The sequence below is a fragment of the Cyrtonyx montezumae genome, unplaced genomic scaffold (assembly GCF_038088225.1).
Source record: "Cyrtonyx montezumae isolate F1298 unplaced genomic scaffold, pur_monq_1.0 scaffold_13, whole genome shotgun sequence".
In the NCBI taxonomy this organism is placed as follows: Eukaryota; Metazoa; Chordata; class Aves; order Galliformes; family Odontophoridae; genus Cyrtonyx; species Cyrtonyx montezumae.
Window position 1 is genome coordinate 18,034,886 of NW_027071859.1, and position 6,000 is coordinate 18,040,885.

Sequence of the window (6,000 nt, forward strand, 5' to 3'; positions counted from 1 at the left end):
ACACAGCTGTTTGCTCACTCTTCCCACCCAGTGGGACGTGGAGTGAATCAAGAAAAAACAGTGTAGAAGTCATGGATTGAGATAAAAACTATTTATTAAGACAAACAAGGAGAGGAAAAATAATAGTAATGATAATTATACATAAAAATATTTAACATATGATGCTCACCACCTGCTGACCAATGCTGGCAATAGCTACAATACTGGTGCATTATCAACTTCCATTTCATCAAAAATCCAAAACACAGCATCTACTAGACACTACGGAGAAAAAATAACTCCTTCTCATCTGAAACCAGGACATTTAGAGAACTTTATTCTCTACTTCAGAAACTGGAAGCAAACTGTTAGCTGTAATATTAAGAGCAGAGCATTGCTCCATACTGTCTAAGACAAACTTGAAAATGGAACCTTCTAGTCTTTCCGAAACTCAGCTAAATAAAGTAGATCCTAAATTCATGACAAAGTTTGTGATTTGCTTGGACATAATTTGTTTTTGAACTGTTCTGAATCTTGCTTTGAGGTCTTAATTTTAAGACCACCGCACAAAATATGTGAACCGCACAAAAAAATAAAACAACAAAACCAAGACAAAAACAGAAGTTAAAAAAATGTTTATTTTTATTTTTATACAAATATTTTGTTTGCAGATATAGCATGATGTGTTTGATTGCAGAACACGGAGGTAAGCATTTTCTAGATCTTGAAGAGTTTTTGAAGTCTTATTCTTACACAGTAGGAATGAAGATGAAATCACAGTTTAAACTCCTATGTTACCTCTTGAATGCTTTTTAGGAACATTTATCCAGCTCCATGAAGAACTGGAGATTTCTGTTAGCATTATTTTGGTTTGATGTTAAAATTACGAAATTTCAAATCTTTTAGAGTTGCATACCTTATTAGACTTAATACTTATAAACTTTTTAAAATAACAAAATATCATCCTGATTATGCAATTATGCCATCAAAATATGAGGAATTCTTTCTTAGAAAATAATTTTCCTTGGCAAGACCAGTAAGTTATTAAAATTTTATTCAAATAAAACCTGCTTATATGGGATTAGCAATAAATAAGCTTACAGTCATTGTGCTATACTTATGGTCTTTAGAAATGATTTTTGTGTTTTAATATCTAACGTACATGTTAACACATAAGCAAGTCAGGGGTGTTTATAAGGTGTATGTCCACAATGACATTTCTGTAGTATCATATAGCATTGTAGATTTTGCACATGGAGTTAGTATACCTGTTGATGAAACTTACTTATCCTAGCTCCATGGATTTACAAAGAAGTAAGTTGTAAGCAAGTGAACTGACATCTGCGTAAGTACTGATTCTATGAATGAAATCCATTAATATTTATTTTGAAAGATGTTGACTTCATTTTGTAGAATTACCTATAGATTCTCTTAATTCTGGGCTGTTTTTATCTGCCTACATATTTCCATGTTTACTAATTGTTGTATTTTCTCTGAATTTTTGTTTTCCTGTAGTTAAAACTGGTTTATCTCAGTTTATGCTATACCAGTACTGCATGCTGAAATTTCAAGTGCTCAGTCATTAAGGCCAAGTAGTTATAACAAGTTGTGACTTAATTTTCACATCTGTAGAGACAGTAAAAAGTTCAGTCATTAGAAGTTCATCATCACTGATGACAGATGAATTATTTTATTACTATTAAACATACTACTGGGGCTGTTGTATTTCTCATGTTTATGAGATTTTTCTTCTTTACCTCTTTCTGTTAAAAATGAAATTGTTTCATAACCTATAAATATGTGGCACGAGGTGAATCCCAGTTGTGATTTATATTAATAAAATGAAAAATGCATTATGTGTTAAAAGCAATGGATAAGTTTCCTATTAAGAAATGGCTTTAGTGTTAGAATCTGCTAGACTTGTATAGGGCAAATAGCCCCAAGTAATGGTACTCAGAAAAAATAATGCGGTATATTTTTGTTAGGCTTATATGGATGGTACACAGACAACTGGTAAATGAAGAGTGGCTCACATTTTCAGATGGTCAAGGCTTGTTGATGACTCCACTGGTGAGGGATCTCCAACAAAAGATCCTTCCCCAGTGATGGTCAGCCCATAAATGGGGTCTGGGAGAGGCGGAGCCAGACTCTGCCCCTTCCAGTCACACAGGTACATTGCCTTCACCTGTGCCCCTGCAGCTGACTCAGTGCTCACCTCAGGTGATCAATCAGTGGTTCAGGCCATGATTCAAAACTTCCCATACAACTGAAAACAGCAGTTTATGTATCAGAGCATTTCAGCTTCTTCTTTGGTCACCATACTGTTTATACTAAAGTCTATCTTTATATGTCTGCCTATGGTTGACAGATGACTTACCTAATTTATGCAGATGGCAAGTTTTAAGCAGATGGAATTCAGACTAACTACCGATTTAAAACTCTTAAAAATTTTCTAAATACAGGAATTGATGTGTCTTAGTCTCACTCATAAAATAAAAACTGTTCACAGACTTAACGTATTCTGTTCTGTAGATCTCTATCTGTGATGCATTCTGGTGATAATCTAAGGAGAGTTTGATCTATAAACATCAAAACATAACACCAAATCTCAGCACATTTTACAGCTATTCACTGAGACAGAGCACAACCTGTTTTGATGCATAATTTTGGATGTCATATTGCTACAGAGGGCATAGAATATTGAAAGCTGTATGCCATGAATGGAGGTATCGGGAGCAAGTTGTCACAGCCTCATGTTTTATCAGATCAATATTATTGCCTTATCTCAATTCACTATTTTTAAAAGGCAGATGGGAGATGTAAAGGTATTTTATGATAAAAGAACTTGTATTTGTCACTTTTGTTCTGACAAGGTTGGAATAATCTCTCAAATCCAGTCTTTTTCAGAAAGAACTTTCGCCTCTTTCATGCTTAGTGCTTCCTGCTGGAGCAAATCACATGATTTTATATGTAAATCTGACATCAGTTATTTATTCTAGCTGAAAGTCTTTGTCAAAATGTGTTCCCTAAAAGACTTTCTATTCGTTTAGGAAGGGAATTCAAAATATTTGCTAGTGTAAATTACTAGAAAGCCATGCATGGGACCGAGAAAAGGAAGTGTATCAGTACAGACTATGCATTCTGCTTATTTATTTTAAGCTCAGAATATTCTCAAACTGGAAACCAGATGGCTTTTATAATAGAGAAAATGTAAAATAATTGGACAGAAATACACCATCATGTCTGATTTCTTAATTAAGGCAATTCCTTTTAAAAGCTCCTACTGCGTTTTTAATTATTTTTAGAAGAGACAATGTTTTATTCAGAATTATATTATTAGATACATTATGAATTACAGTAATAAAATTAAAATATTTTAAAAACTGTGGGAAATGTGTTATATAGTTAGAAAATTCATTTTTACAGTAATATAGAATTAGAAGACATTTTTTTTAATAGGAAGCTGAAAGAGTTACAACAAATTAGCAGAGAGGAAAAATAAAATCAAACATTTGTACCCAAGGAAGCATTAGTTCTGCAATCGATTAGACAAACACTTGATTTTGAGCAGATAAGTAATTCCATAAAGGAATGTAGAGAATTCAAATGTTGAAAATGAAGCTCAGATATAATTGATTTCAATCCTGGGACATATATTTTTGCTTCACAAATAAAACATGCTACTTTAACGGCATTAAAAGAAATACTGTCTATGTACCAGGAATCTTGAAGTAACCATAATCTAATAACACATGGCATAGTCAGATAAATGTTTGAATACTGAAGGACATATGTGTTGCAATCCAATTATTGCAGGCAATGGCTTGACATATATATACCCAGAGGAAGATTAAGATAACAAACATGGCCAAATGCTGTCCAGTAATTTATTACAAATTCTAAGCTACTAAGGAATGAGGGGAAGATGGGGAAGTCAGCAATAGTAAAGAGAGAAATGCTAGCAAGCTGTTTTCAAGGTCACCAGCAGGAATCCAGCGATGTCTCATTGCTCCATAGGGAGGCAGCAAGTCAGTTAGTGATGTCTCGTTGACCTTCAAGTCTGCAGCTTGGTGGAGGAAGTGCCCATTCTTCCTTGGGAAAAAACCCTTCCCTTCTTCAGGTTTTTATCCTCTCCATCAGTAGTTGGTAGTCAGAAGCTTATGCCTAATCCAATTATCAGGGGCATTGTGTTCTGTTTGTCACAGTGACGAGCATTCATGGTGCACACATTTTGTTCATCAGGAGGAATAGCACATCCGTTCACTGTGTTCATGGCAATTAACCCTTAACTTCAGAAGCCTGTCAAGCAGGTTATGCAAAACCCAAACAACGAATGTAAGAATTCATATTAAAAAGCTCATATTAAGTTTGAGGCCTTTAGGCAACAGTATTACAGCCCAGACAAAAGAGAAAGCTTTTTCTAGTCTCCATTGCAGCAAAGATTGTGCATAACTCAGTTTGAAAATCAGCATGTGAATAAAATTCCCTGTGATTTCAATTAGAGTTTGTTAAAGAAATAGTATGAAGTAAGAAAATATAAACAGAAAAAAAAAGCCATATAATTTCTGTATACTTTAGAGCCATGTCTTATATCCAGTGACAGAATTGTTTTTTTGCTGGATTGTATTTTAAATAAATTCTGCAATTGCAGAATTGGTATTGCTGGAAAAAAATGCACAGGCAGAAAATAGTATAGTGAGTTAAACACTAACCAATAAAGACTCTAATGAGAAGCTGCAGACTGATGGTGAGGATAATATGGCCCCTGGCGCTTTCTAGTCCCTGATGAAAACTCCAAATGCTGCCTGCTATGGGACTACAGAGTGCAAGTTAAAGAAAATGTTCATAATTCCTCCCAGACTCTTTTAGTTTATACTAGGGAATCTGTCGCTCTTCTCACCCATATATTTTCTTAAATTTATGTAGTTCTTTTACTCCTCCACTGAGCTGAAAAGGAGAGAGTATCAGTCACTACAAAACTCTTGGAAATTTCCTTGCTTTCAGCACAGAATTTCAAAGCAACCATATGTTTTCAGTATTAAAAAGGGAGGAAGGAGCAATGCAGGCAGGCCTTTGGGGACCACACGTGCCTGGACGCTCTGGACGGTGCAGAGAGCTTCTCTATTCCTACTAAGATTACTATGGCTTTAACCTCTTTTAAATCTATCTCAGTCTGCTACACAATAATCCAGTTTTGATAATCTAGCAAATGCAAAGGGTGGAATTTATTTTAGTCTGAGTGTCCAATAAGACCAGATATTCTTCCTTTTATTCTAATCTCTCCCCTTCATACTGCTCTTCTCTTGTCAGGGACAGTCACCTGTTCAGTGATATTACTTTTGCTAGCTATTTACATGCTTTCAAAAGCCTGTGTGGTACCTGAATCCCCTGCTACTTCCATCATCATTCACATCTATAAGATATATAGGTTCAATGCCTTTACCATGTTTCATAGACTACTTCATACTGTCTTCTCTGGTAGAGACTTAAAACCTCTAAACTTCCCTTGTTCTGCAGTTTCTAATTCACTCCAAATTAAAAATCACTGTTCCTTACTGTCTGGGATTTGCCCCTCCATTTATCTGTGGGAATATTGAAGTGAAGAATTCTTTCAAGCTGTCAGCTACCATATCTGTCATTGGCTTCCTACTCATCTTTTAATGGTTTCTTATATTTTATATAATTTCCATGCAACACAATTTTTTTTAATTCCCAGTTTTACCATTGTTCATTCCACTTATGTAACTGACGAGAAGGTCATTTTAGAATCAGGACCATAATACCCAGAAATGTAATACTTACAAATACTGAAAGAGAAGAAATATAATGCAGTAAATAATTAGGCAGACCAGCACTCCTGTTTTTTATCTAGGTACTGGGGCATTCTCTATTAACAATAATGAATGAATAATGTGAAAAATCTGAAGGAGATATCACACTGTAGCCCTCCATGAACTTTCAATGTTTAATCTTTTAGGGAACCCTCAGTCTCTTTTTTTAAGTTCCAGCTACCCAGAGTGC

The 6,000-nt window shown here is 34.8% G+C and overlaps 1 protein-coding gene across 1 annotated transcript in view; it reads left to right on the forward strand.

The window, feature by feature from the left end:
• Positions 1-4,917, forward strand: part of PXDN (peroxidasin) — a 573,716-nt gene extending 568,799 nt beyond the window's left edge. Inside the window, exon 24 of the transcript XR_010621880.1 lies at positions 4,906-4,917. The gene's annotated coding sequence lies outside the window, so the exon portion shown is untranslated. The remainder of the gene's footprint in view (positions 1-4,905) is intronic.
• Positions 4,918-6,000: the final 1,083 nt, after the last annotated feature.